The sequence below is a fragment of the Eulemur rufifrons genome, chromosome 24, assembly GCF_041146395.1.
Source record: "Eulemur rufifrons isolate Redbay chromosome 24, OSU_ERuf_1, whole genome shotgun sequence".
Classification (NCBI taxonomy): Eukaryota; Metazoa; Chordata; class Mammalia; order Primates; family Lemuridae; genus Eulemur; species Eulemur rufifrons.
This window is the reverse complement of record NC_091006.1, coordinates 24,737,422-24,750,812: the sequence shown is the minus strand read 5'-3', so window position 1 is coordinate 24,750,812 and position 13,391 is coordinate 24,737,422.

The following is a 13,391-nucleotide window of genomic DNA, read 5'->3' as shown; positions in this document are numbered from 1 at the left end:
AAGGATGGTATGAGTTCAGCCTGGAGAAGATAATTTTGAGGAGCGTATGGGACATCAATAAGGAAACGTTCGCTCATTATTTCAACAGATGCGTCAGAGGCTCAGAGGATCAAGGTTAGAGAAAAAGATATGGTAGTTATCAGCACAAAAATTTATGTTTACCTGGTTATATTAGAAAGCCCAAAATAACAGTGGTTTTAACGCAATAAAAATTTATTTCTCTAGATCCAGCGGAGGGGAGTCCGGGGCTGTTGTGGTGGCTACAACCTACCGTCAGGGAGTCAGGCTCCCAGCTTCCTGCCCCGCCATCCTCAGTGCACAGTTTCCAGCCTTAAGCTCCCCTGCTGGTCCATGGTGGCTCCTCAAGCTCTACCCACTATGTCTGCATTTCCAGGCACCTGGGAGATGGCAGGAATGGCAAGAAAGAGCACCTTCCACAACCCCTTAGAATCCTCCCCTGAAATCTCATACCCCAGGTCTGTTTGCAATTCCTCAGCCGGATCTTTGACACATGGCTCACCTAGATATGACAGAGACTGGGAGATGTAATGTTTTTGCTGAGACCGTGAAATCCCTGTATGAAATCAGAGTTCTGCTACTATGAGGGTTGAATGGATATTGGCTACACAGAGAGTAACCTCTGTCATACCATGAGAATGGATAAGATGAAGGCAGGACTTGAAGCATAAAAGTAAAGTAGGTCAAGACAGACCCAGGAGGAATGATTTAAGGGTCAGGCAAAGGGAAGACACTGAGAAGCGAAAATAGTAAAGGGAGAGGAAGAATTCCGGGGAGGAAGTTCCTTTTCCACAGTGCTTCAAATCGTGATTCATTAAGCCTTCTGCAGTAGGATCCATATAACATTCTCGAGAATTAAACTGACGCTTCTGGGTTATTTTTGTTATTGATTATTCACATTTCCAGAAATAGTTTTTGCATTACATACTTGCTTATGCCTGATGTCTGTGGTCATTTAGCTTCTTCCAAATAGGCACCTTTGGAAACTGCATTAGCGCCTTCAAGCCATCAGAATATGCTGGAATAGCAACTTTCAAGATATTATCTTCACTTGCAGATACTGAAATAATTTAACTCTATGACTCATTCAAAAGTGTTGGGCTAATGAGAATATTAAAAGTAACAAACAATAGATGTCAAGTTGGAATGCCAAGCACAGAGCAGAAACAAAGTTTTACTGATATCCCTCAATAAAATAAACAGAGTTCATTACTGAAAGTTGTCTTTGAAGCAAAATTCTGATATTGAAACCATATTTTTCTCATTCATTTGTACTTCCTGTGCGGGGGGGGGAGGGGAACTCAGCCCCAAGACATTTAAAATGGAACCATACTCCAGAGCCAGGTATCCCCTCTTCTGGTGGGAGCGAGGAAATGAAAAAGAAAGAGGGAAAGTCATCATTAGTCACAGTATACAGGCCTATACTCTGGATAGAAAAGAGAAATTAGCAAGCCTGTCAATAAAAGGAAAACTGGGGCTAAATGGAATGTGGAGAAGATTCACTGTCATCATTGCCTACCAAAAGCCAGCACAAGTGGACTTTCAAAGGATGGTGGTATTTCTCATATGGCCATTATTCAGCATTGCCAAGAAATGGTGCCTGTCGGGTGATTAAGAATCCTAGGCATTAATAAAAACCTTACATTTCTAGCATACTAAGTTAGCAAAGTATTTTAAATGCAATATGGCATTTTAAGTCACCTGAAGTTATTAGAGAGATGACATTACATAATCCCATTTTACAAATAGAAAAGAAGATTCAAAGAGGCTTTCTTTACCTATCAGATAAAAAGAGTGGGCTAAGGTCTGACTGTCTTTGTCCCATCCAAAACTCACATTGAAACTTAACCCCCAGTGCAACACTGTTGGGCCTAGTGGGTAATGTCCTAAGCTCATGAGGGCTCCATCCTCATGAATGGATTAATGTCACTATAAAAAGGACTTGTGGAAGTGGGTTTGCTCTCTTTTGCTCTTCTGTCACGTGAAGACATGCGGAATTCATAGCACCATCTTAGAAGCAGAGACCAGACTCTCATCAGACACCTGAACCTGCCAGTGCCTTGATGTTGGACTTCCCAACCTCCAGAACTGTGAAAAAATAATTTCTGTTCTTTTTCAATTATGCAGTCTGTGGCATTCTGTTATAGCAGCACAAATAGACTAAGACAGAGTATAACTAAATTTTTCACCCTAAAAGTCCTATAAGACTATGAGAACTACACAAATATTGAGAGAGAACGCAAGGCTTGTGATTCCAAGATTTCAGTTCCCTAAGAATATCACAACAGCACTTAATATATATGGCTCATGTAGATTTCCAATATTTTAATTATCAGTAAAATTCACTAGGCTTCAATTTCACCTCATAATGATGATTAGAAAGTATGTTGATGCATCACATTCCTCTGAAACATCCATTATAACCATTAGTTACACTTATAGGTATGTATAGGAACACTAATAAATAAAGCTCTGAGTAAGGCTATCTCAGGTAACACAGGGCACTTTACTTTTTAATCTTCACATTTAGGTTATAAAATTAAGGATCTCAGAAAACTTTTATCTAGAACATAGATCATCCAAAGTTTTCCTTAAATTATAAGGTACGTGACTGGCTTTTATTTTAATTAATCCTCCTACATTAAAATTTACAACATGATTTCTTTCTTTTCACCTCCCTTCCCCAGTTGATTGTCTTTCAGTATTTCATTATGATGTAGTCACACAAACACCTTTTCCAGGTGATTTACAAATGCCAGATTTTTCATATGAGAGGCAGATGTAGACATACAAAAGTAATAAGTACAGCAGTCTCCAAATTGACATTATCTCTAACTTCAGCACCAACAAGACCATTCACACACATTGGATTACTTTCAGGTATCTTGTTCCTACGCTGATTCCAAAGTAACAGGTTTCATGCCTTTTCCATAGCCATTGATACAGTCCATGGTAAGTACTAGTTTTCTATTGCTGCTATAACAAATTACCACAAACTTAATAGCTTAAAACAGCTGTTATTTTACAGATTTAAAGGTCAAAATCTGAAATGGGTCTTAATGGGCTAAAATCAAGATGTTAGCAGAACTGGGTTCTTTTTGAAGACTCCCAGGGAAAAGCCATTTCCTTGCCTTTTCTAGCTTCAAAGGCCATCCGTACTCCTTGGCTTATGGCCCCTTTCTTGATCTGTAAATACAGAGGTGTAGCATCTTCAGATCTCTCTCTCTAACTCTAACCATCACTCTTCGCCCTCCCTCTTTCACTTATAAGGACCCCCATGATTACATGGGCCCACCTAGATAATTCAGGGTGGTCTCCCCATCTCAGGAGCCTAAACTTAATCACATCAGTAAAATTTCTTTGCCACATAAGGTAACATATTCATGGGTCTGGAGCCTGAGACGTGAAACTTCTTTCAGAGGCTATTAATCTTCCTATTACCATAACAAAGAAAAATTGGCGAGAAACTCTGAGTGGATCACATATACTATTCAAAGAAGAAATCAGACTATTTTAAGCAAGTTATATCATTATGTTCCTTATTAAGCACACTGCTTCCTATTTTTCCAGTCACTTCAAATAGTTAACCATCTTCTAAAAGGTCTTAACTTATTCCAAAGAAATATCAACCATAGAGAGAAACTGTGCTTTGTATGTTTCTTAAAATGTACAGCCCTAACCCAGCAAACCTAAACTTCTGTTTTTCAAAAGTAGAAGGCAAAGCTAAGAACATTGCTCTGCCATATAATCAAAGGTCTTAGGACAGAAACTAAAGTCTTGTATTGTGATCTGAGCATTGTCCACAGAATTGGTCAGTGACCTCTACATAAAAATATCAGGGTCATAAGAGAACAAAGATGAGCCACTGTGCTTTCACATTCAGGAAGCAGTAAGAGAATCTATTCTGGCCCTAAATTTTTCCAGTGGTTTCTAATTTTTCCAAAATGAACATTTGTTAGGGGCATGTGTATGTGTGTGCATATAGTTAGTTTATTTAAAAGATCTTCAGAGGAGAAGAAATAATTTACCCCAGTAACCTTTTCAAATAGGAAATAGCTTTGATCTTCCTTACACAGACTAATCTCTATGTGGCTGTCAGAGGATACTATTTAAGTAGAAGGCAAGAAAAAGAGGTCAGAAATCCATCTCGTTCTTTCTCAGAATAGCAATAGAAAGAGAGAAGAAAATACCAGGACTGTTATGACCAGTCTCTTCTTCCCAATAAGGGAGAAAAAGCTCAGTTTAAGGCAGAATGGATTTTAGCCCTTTTACCAATTGCATTCTTGTCCAAATTTAACAAAATCTTTAAAAATGTACACATGATATGATCAATGAGATAGACACAGAAACAGATATAATTCAGTCTAATGACATGAACGTAACCTTTATTCTAAATGCCCAATTATCTGAATCCTTAGAATCAGAGATGAGGCATAGTGTATGGCCCTGGGTGGGGCTCTGAGCTTCTCAGGTTTCATTACCTGTAACCTGCATGACCGTAGACAAATTATTTGACCTTTCCGGACATTGTTTCCCTGTCTGTAAAGTGTAGACAATGGTACCTGTCTCAAGGGGTTATTGTGAAGCACTTATTGCGATGCCTAACCCCTCCTAAGAGCTCAATAAATGTTAGTCATCATTTTAATCTAAAAGTTGCTCTAGAATTGAGAAAAGATATATTAAAAAAAAAAAAGCATCCACCTAAGCCCCATTTGGAAGTAAATTAAAGAAATGCATATGAATTGGTGGGTAATTAGTCAAATTCTTTTTCAAGTCCTATTTTGGCACTGCAGAGGTTCCTTTTCTCAATTTATCCTTCTCATTGAGAAATCTACTGAGAATAATTTTCATCAGAGATTTCATTTCTTTGATGCCCTGAGTAGAAGGAATTGACAAAGCCTAAAAGACCTGAGAACTGTCTGTTTCATTATTATTAAGGAATTAACGCTTAAACATCCCAGGAGTACAAACAGCCACGGACCACTGGACATTGGTTAATTACAGAAAATCAAGAATTGGGTTCTTATGGACCAATCAAGTACAGTTTCAGAATAAAATTAATATCCAAATGCAACAGAACTGTAGGAAAGAGGCCTGGTATATAGATGGTGAACAATAAATATCTTATATGGCAGGTAGGAAAGATGGAGGCGGAGAGGGAGAAAGGTAGGGGAAGAAGAGGGAGAGAGGATGGCAGGGAAGGAGGTCTGCCTCCTGTTCTCTGGAGACAGAGGATGGCCATGGGCAATCTTGTTCTTTCTTGCTCATTCCAAACTTTACCTTTCCCTGCCTCCCGCTTCCCACTCCCATCCCCTCAACACACACACACACACACACACACACACACACACTCTCTCTCATTCTCTCCTGTGCATCCAGACAGTCTTTCCTTAAATTCATGAGATTCGTCTATAACTTGACCTTGGATGTGTAAACCATTCCTACATAAGCCATTCAAGTTTCTACATGGGAACCTGAACTGCTCTGCCAAAACTAACTTCCTCTGTAACAAAGATCTAAATCCATCTCTCCAACAGGCAATCCCTGACTTAGTAATGGCCCATTTATACAAATGACTATCATCACTCTCGTCCTTCCCTGTACTTTTCTGGAACATTAAAGCCATCCAGAAAACACTTATGTGCTCACAGAGAACCTATTGGTTTGAAAGAGAGGATAGAAAGAAGTTATGAAAAGGTGGAAGCAAGTTTTAGTGACTCTCCCCCACAGATCAGATTCCCAGGTAAGGGTAATCTGCCTGAGCCAGCCCTCTTCTGCCCAGTATTTTTACTAAACTGGCCTGTTTGCTTATGGTCTTACCTTATTCCTTTGCCTAAAATTCTATTAATATAAATAAGACATTCATCTGGGGTATCAAGCATTCTCCTTAGCAATGTAAATGCTTCCCAAAAGGTTGATGAGCTTTCAATCATGAACACAGTGGTTTTGAATTAACTCAATCAGATTGCGTTCCTCCTGCCTCCTGGAAAGCATTTGAATGAAAGAGTCTTGATTCTGGAGAAAATATGAAGATGATTTAGGGACATTGAGAACATTTTTTGATTCATTTATCTCCTCATTCATTCAACTATATTGAATGCTTCTAGGTGCCAGGCCCTGTTCTGGGCAGGAGTACTCAGAGGCTAAGGGTGGTCATGGGGTGGGAGGGGGATGGTTGGTGTGCCACAGTGGAGACTCAGGGCAGAATGGCAGCAACACAGTCTGTGATGAAAATTCCTGGGAGGTCAAAAATATATTAAATTGAGGCAAAAGAAGAAAACAGAAGGGTAACATTGACAAATTTTATCTATTTGAAAAGTTTGTCTCATCTTCCCCTATATCAGAGAAATAGAGAAAAATATATTTTTTCCTTCCCTGAATAACCCACTATTTCCAGGACACAAAACACAATATCAACAGAAATAGTATTATTATAATTTATTATCTTCTGGGTCTTATGATAAAAATTTATTCTGGATTGGAGAAAGAATTGCTGTTGATTTTATACCCTTTTAAGGGGTTTTAATTTTACTTACTTCCATCTAAAACAACCCTAGTTATACTACTCTAAAACCATCATGACCATGAATTCCTATCCTTGTATCTGTATTAGTGATGATCTCAGAAATCATTTAAGAATATGGAGCTGCATCTGGAACACTAAAACACTCTAGAGCCCCACTGATGTGGGAATACACTTGTTTTTATGTTGTTTTTCTTTACTGACTCATTCTCAAGTGTCATTTCTTGTACTCTAAGTATACCTACCCCTGACTTGCTTCCTATCTAATTTGCTGCTTTACTCCAGATAATCAAGGCTCTGTGAACTGTGTGAGAAATAAAAGTGAATACAAAGTCTGGGAAATTCTGTAGGACAAGTTCATGAGTTTCAATGTATGAACTTTGTGACATTTACTTTAATGTTTAGATGTTTTCCTACATAATTTCTCTGCTTTGCTCTGGTTAATGGAAGACGTCAGATGAATGACCTCCAATTAAAGAGAAATTGTAATGTTGCAATTTACCATAATGAAATCAGAAGAAAAGCTCACAGTGGAAGATTATTCATGCAGTAATCAAGATATAGTTTTCTTTTTAAAAACACTCTTATCTTCATCTGCCTTTGCTGTTGTCCCATTCTCACATCATAAACGACAACTGACCTATAGGAATAGGCAGCCTCAATTAGGGCAAAGGGCAAAACCCAATCTTTGACTTAAGCACAGAAAAGGCCGATACTTATACCTGGTGTTATATTTAAAGTATACAGAGGAAATTTTTCTTCCCCAAAATATGTTTCTTACCTAACAGCTACCTAATAGCTAATTCTTTGAAAAAGCTCTGGCTTAAATTGTCTTATTCTTGTTATTAGACCAATATTCTTGGAAAAAATTGTTTTTCAAATTAAAAATTACAGTAATCTCTTTTGTAGTCAGTCTCCTTAGCAATGCAAATGCCTCCCAAAGGGTTATGAGCTTTCAGTCATAAACATATTCATTTTGAATTAGCTCAATCAAAAAGCTTTCCTTCTAACTCCTGGGAAGTATTTGAATTAAAGAGATTTTTGATTCTGGAAAATATGTATTTTTCAATGTGTAATTGAACTCTTCCTCCTGTGTGAGAAGACTGTAAACTGTCCACCAAATCTTTCCTACTTTCTTACATAAAAATAAAATTTTAGCAAACCATGTGGCTGGCTGGGTAGACTACATTTCCTACTGACCAGACAGACTACCTCTCTTGCAGGTGGGCGTGGCCAGGTGACATGGCGAAGAGAAGTGATATTCTCTTTCCTGGCCAATGTCTTTTTTTTTTTTTGTTAAAGCTTTTATTTTTATTTTTTATTTCAAAGTATTACAAAGTATAAATAATTTTGGTTACATGAATCTCTTTTATATTGCTTGAGTCATGATTATAAGAATGCCTGCCACCCAGATATTGTTCATTGTACCTGTTAGGTAGGTTTTCATCCATCCCTTCCTCCCTGCTACCACCTGGTTGATTTCCACTGAATTTTACTTCCCTCTATGCACATGTGTGCTCATTGGTTAGTTCCAATTTAGTAGTGAGTACATGCGGTGTTTGTTTTTCCATTCTTTAGATATGTCCCTTAGGATAATTGTCTCCAGTTCCATCCAATTGTTGCTGAGTAGTATGTCATGGTATATACATACCACATTGTGTTGATCCACTCACGAATTGATGGGCATTTGGGTTGATTCTACACCTTTGCAATCGTGAATTGTGCTGCAATAAATATTCAAGTGCAGGTGTCTTTTTAATAAAAATGACTTCTTTTCCTTTGGGTAAATACCCAGTAGTAGGATTGCTAGATCAAATGGTAGGTTGACTTATAGTTCTTTGAAGAATCTCCATACTGTTTTCCATAGAGGTTGTGCTAATTTGCAGTCCCACCAACAGTGTAAACGTTCCTTTCTCTCTGCATCCACACCAGCATCTATTGTTTTTGGACTTTTTGATAAAGGCCATTCTGACTGGGGTAAGGTGATATCTCATTGTGGTTTTAATTTGCATTTCCCTGATGATTAGCGACATTGAGCATTTTTTCAGCTGTTTATTGGCCATTTCTCTGTCTTCTTTTGAAATGTTTCTGTTCATGTCTTTTGCCTATTTTTAATGGAATTGTTTGATTTTTTTCTTGTTGATTTGCTTGAGTTCTTTGTAGATTCTGGTTATTAGTCCTTTATCAGATACACAGCTTCGGAATATTTTCTCCCATTCTGTAAATTGTCTATTTGCTCTGTTAATTATTTCCTTGGCTGTGCAGAAGCCTTTGAATTTAATCAACTCCCATTTCTTTATTTTGTTGTTGCTATGATTGTCGTTGGTGTCTTCATAAATTCTTTGCCTAGGCTGATATCTAGAAGAGTTTTTCCAACATATTCTTCTAGAATTCTTATGGTTTCATGCCTTACATTTAAGACCTTTATTCATCTTGAATTAATTTTTGTGAGTGGTGAGAGATATGGATCCTGTTTATTTCTTCTACATATGGCTATTCAATTTTCCCAGCACTATTTATTGAATGGGGCTTCTTTTCCCCAGTGTATATTCCTGTCTGCTTTTTCAAAGATCAGTTGGCTGCATGTGGATGGTCTTTCCTGGCCAGTGTCTTAAGACAGCAGGAGTACCTTCTCCATTTCTCTTCCTCCTTTCTTCAGAAAACAAATAAGACACAGTGCAGACCCACCACAAACAAGGCCACATCTTAGGGGATGAGGAAAAACAGGGTAGAAAAAACTTTAGTTCCTGATTGTCCTTGTGGAGCCGAGCTGCCTAGCAAATTAGTTGCCTGCAGTGTTACAAGGGGATGAAATAAACATCTATCTCATTTAAGCTACTTTAAGACCTATTTGTTGAAGCAGTTTAGCTTTATTCTAACACACACATCTGGAATCTCTGATATGCTTTTCTGGCAAATGAGGAAATAATTGATTGTCAAAAAATAGTGACTTATAGGTTTTAAGGAGGTATAACCACATGGGTTATTTCACTTCACTGTCTTCTGGAAGCTTTTGATATTATTAATATTTAAATAAACCCTTCCATCTGTGCTTTAGACCCCGCCACCTCTCAGAAACGGCTAAATTGTTCATTTCTTTCTCTCCTCTTGCCTTAACTTCTCCCTGACTCCTTCCTCTCAGTGTTTACACATCCCAAGAATACTTCATATTAAAATGTCATCCTTCATCAACTCCATGTCCTCCACCATCTACCACTCTATCTCTTCTTTCTTTCATTGCCAGACCTCTTCAGAGTATTGTTTAAACTCGCTGTCTTTGCTTTTCTAATCTTTACTCAAGCATATGATCTGGCTTCTAACCCCACCACCATCTTGAGGCTAAATCCTTATCATCTAGCTTATCTGCCCTCATGAAATCATTTACCTCACCATCAGTGACACATACTGTCCTCATTTCCTCTGCGCTGGCTACTCCTCCACAGGCCGCTGTAGATTCCTCTCCCTTTACCTGTCCTTCAATGTTAGGATAACTCAGGATTGTGCCCTGGGCCCTCTCCTTTACCCATTCATCACTTTGTACTGTCTCCTGCTTGGTTTCCCCTCTCCCCCCCCCTCCGTTCTGTGGCTCTCAGATGGGCAGATGTCTCTCCAGAAATTCTCCATTGAGCAAAGTGCTCTTGCCTCTCTCTCCATGAAAACTTGCTTCTTTCTAGTATTCTGCACAACAAAAATATTCACCCAGTGTCCTAACAATCAATGAATCACCAAGTGCTGAATCTCCTAATTATTTTTGACTCTGTTTACTTCCTTCCATCTCCAATAAGATCCTCCCAGTTCAGCCAGTCCATTGCAGTGATTAAGTCAGATTGCCTGAGTTCAAAGCTCAATTACACCACTAAGTGTCTGACACTGTACACATTTCTTAATCTCTCTATACCTCCATTTTTCTTCTGTAATATGGGGATAGAAATAGCATCTACCACATAATCATAGGTTTAAATGAGTTATTAGAGACATAAAGTACCTAGAAAAGTACCTGTCACACATTGAATGCCAATTGAGGGTTAGCCATCATTATCTCTTACAGAGATCATTACAATAACCTTTTAATTTCATCTTCCTGAACAATTCTTTCTCCCTGCCAACACTAACCTCAACATGCAATTTCTTCTTAACCTTCCAATGGTTTCCTGTTGCCTTCAGTTAAGATTCTAATTCTTCTACATGGCTTAAAAGGCCTTTCATGATCTAATCCCATTCCCCTCTCTAGCTTCCCACACTCTTTGCTCTCACCATTTTGGCCCTGTTCAGGCTCCTATTACACCCTGTACTTTCCAAGGTATGACATTTATCACTAAATGCCATCTATGCTCTCTCTACTCCTCCTTTCATTTAACCAGGAATTGAATATGTATCTGAATTGTTGAATCGAGAAGTGCCTTTGCAGCAATGTAGTGCTTGTTGCCAATATATTTTGCATTTTCACAGAACTGATTCCCAACTATTACTTATTGGTCCTTTTGTGTAGCTGTGCCAAGCAGAATCCTTGCCCTCTGTATTTAGAAACTTCTATTTATGCTGTGATATTTTCTGAGACTATCACTTGCATTTTGAGTGATCATTTTATAGTCCTGGCTCTTATATCCTGCAGCCCAACAAAAGATCGCTTCCTATTTTACATTTAGAAACAATGCCAAGGATAAAGTGTCCTTGCTTTAGCAAACTCTGAGATAACCATTATCTAACCTGATTGGTCTGAGGACATTGTGTGCATATGTGGCAGGTGGAAGAGATATTTGAGCTATAAACCCCAAGTTATTATTCCTCTCTCTGAGTTCCAAAGTATAGAGAAAACTCTGGGATCAAATTTCTAAGAGTTAATGCCGTCCTCAGCCTTCCATCATCACCCAGATGACTGGGAAAGGGTTTGTCAGGCTGCTTAACAGCCACTTTCTCCTTCCCTCTTTCACACTTCAAGCTAACCATTTGCCTTTCCGAATTCACCTGCCCTTTGTTACCTCTATATTTTCCCTTGTAACCCTCCTCTTCTGCCACTGACTGCTCATAATGCTTTGAGTTCCAGTTCCAATAATACAAACTTCCTGTAATGTTCATTTGAAGTAATATTTGTAAGCAGCTTTAAAATTCGCAAAGCACTTTCATATGCCTTATCTCATTTAATGTAAGAGGCTGCATAGCACAGTGGTCAAGAGAGCGTGCTCTGAGGCCAGACTCCCTGAGTTCATCTTCCTTGCTCTGCCATTTACTAGCATGAATCATAAATCCATTCCATGTTTAAAGAAATAGCTAAACTTTCCATTTTAGCTTATACCCCATAAGTAACATAGCCTTGCTTTTATATCATAGCTTGAAGAAGAAACTAAGTGCTAGAATTCTAACATTTTAAAGACTCATTATCAGAAGCTATCTATGACTCTTTCTTTTCCCCTTCTTCCTATATTTAATTACTAACTAAATCTGTGTGACTCATCCGTCATTATGCTTCTTTTATCTCCCTTCTCTTTTATTCATACTGTCATTATATTAGTTGAGGCCATTATCAACTCATACCACCAACAGGACTATCTGTCTCTCCCATTTCCTCTTCCCAATTCAACTTCTTACTGCCAAGAGAGAGGGTGATACGAAAAAGTATAAGACACCCGGAAATCTTGTGATGCAGTGGAGATGTCAAATAGGCACTGTACATTCATGAGAAAACAAATCATGTGAGAAAATAAATACCAGCAAGAAGTGTAATGCAAAATCAGAGGTGGGAGAAATTCCCCCTCCAGCTCAGGCAGTCTGGAAATACTTCATGTAGGATGTGATTGATCAGAGCCCAGCTTCTATTCATTCATTCACTCATCCCTAAATGTCCATCCAACAAATATTTACTAAACATCCACTTTGAGCAAGGCATTGTTCTGGGCACTAGGAATGTAGCAGTGAAAAAAGGAGTTAAGATTCCCAGCCCTTATAGAGCCCACATTCTAGTAGAAGACAAATAAGAAACCAATAAGTTAAGTATGTAGTATATTATAATAGAAGATGATAAATGCCATGAATAATAATAAAGCAAGGACAGGAAATGAGGGATGGAATGTCAAAAAATCTGATTAGAGAAGGACTCACTGAGGGGTGACATTTAATCAGTTGAAGTATGGGTCAGCAAACTCTAGCTCACGGGCCAAATCCAATCCTTCACCTGTTCATATAATACATTGGCCAGTACGCTAAAATAGATTTTAGATTTTAAATGGTCAAAAAAATCAAAAGACAAATAATATTTCATGACACATGAAAATTATTAAAAATTCAAATGTTAGTGTTCATAAATAAAGTTTTATTGGAACACAGCCATATTCATTCACTTATGTATTGTCCATGGCTGCTTTTGTGTTATAACAGCAGAGTTGAGAAACTATGACAGAGACCCCTTATGACTACAAACCATAAAATATTACTATCTGGCCCTTATTATAGAAAAGTGTGTTAAAGAAAGTGAGAAAGGGATGTGTGTGGTTTCCTGGGTATGGAGTGTTCCAGGCAGAAGAAACAGTAATACCAAGAGTTGCAATGACAGTGTGTCTGCACTGTTCGAAACCCAGCAAGGAGGTCAGCATGGCTGGAGTGCAGGGAGCAAGGGAAGAAGAAGAGGAGGTGAGGTCAGAGAAGTGACAGAGGCTCACATCAAGCTCAGCCTTACTGGCCACTGTCAAGACTCAGCTTTTGTTCCAGGTAAGATAGAAAACCACTGGAGGATTTTGAGCAGAGAAGTGACATGATCCAACTATCACTTTAAAAGGAACACTCTGGCTTATGTGTTTGAGAAGAGACTTCAGGGATCTAAAATGGAAGTAGGAAGATGAATTAGGAGACCACTGAA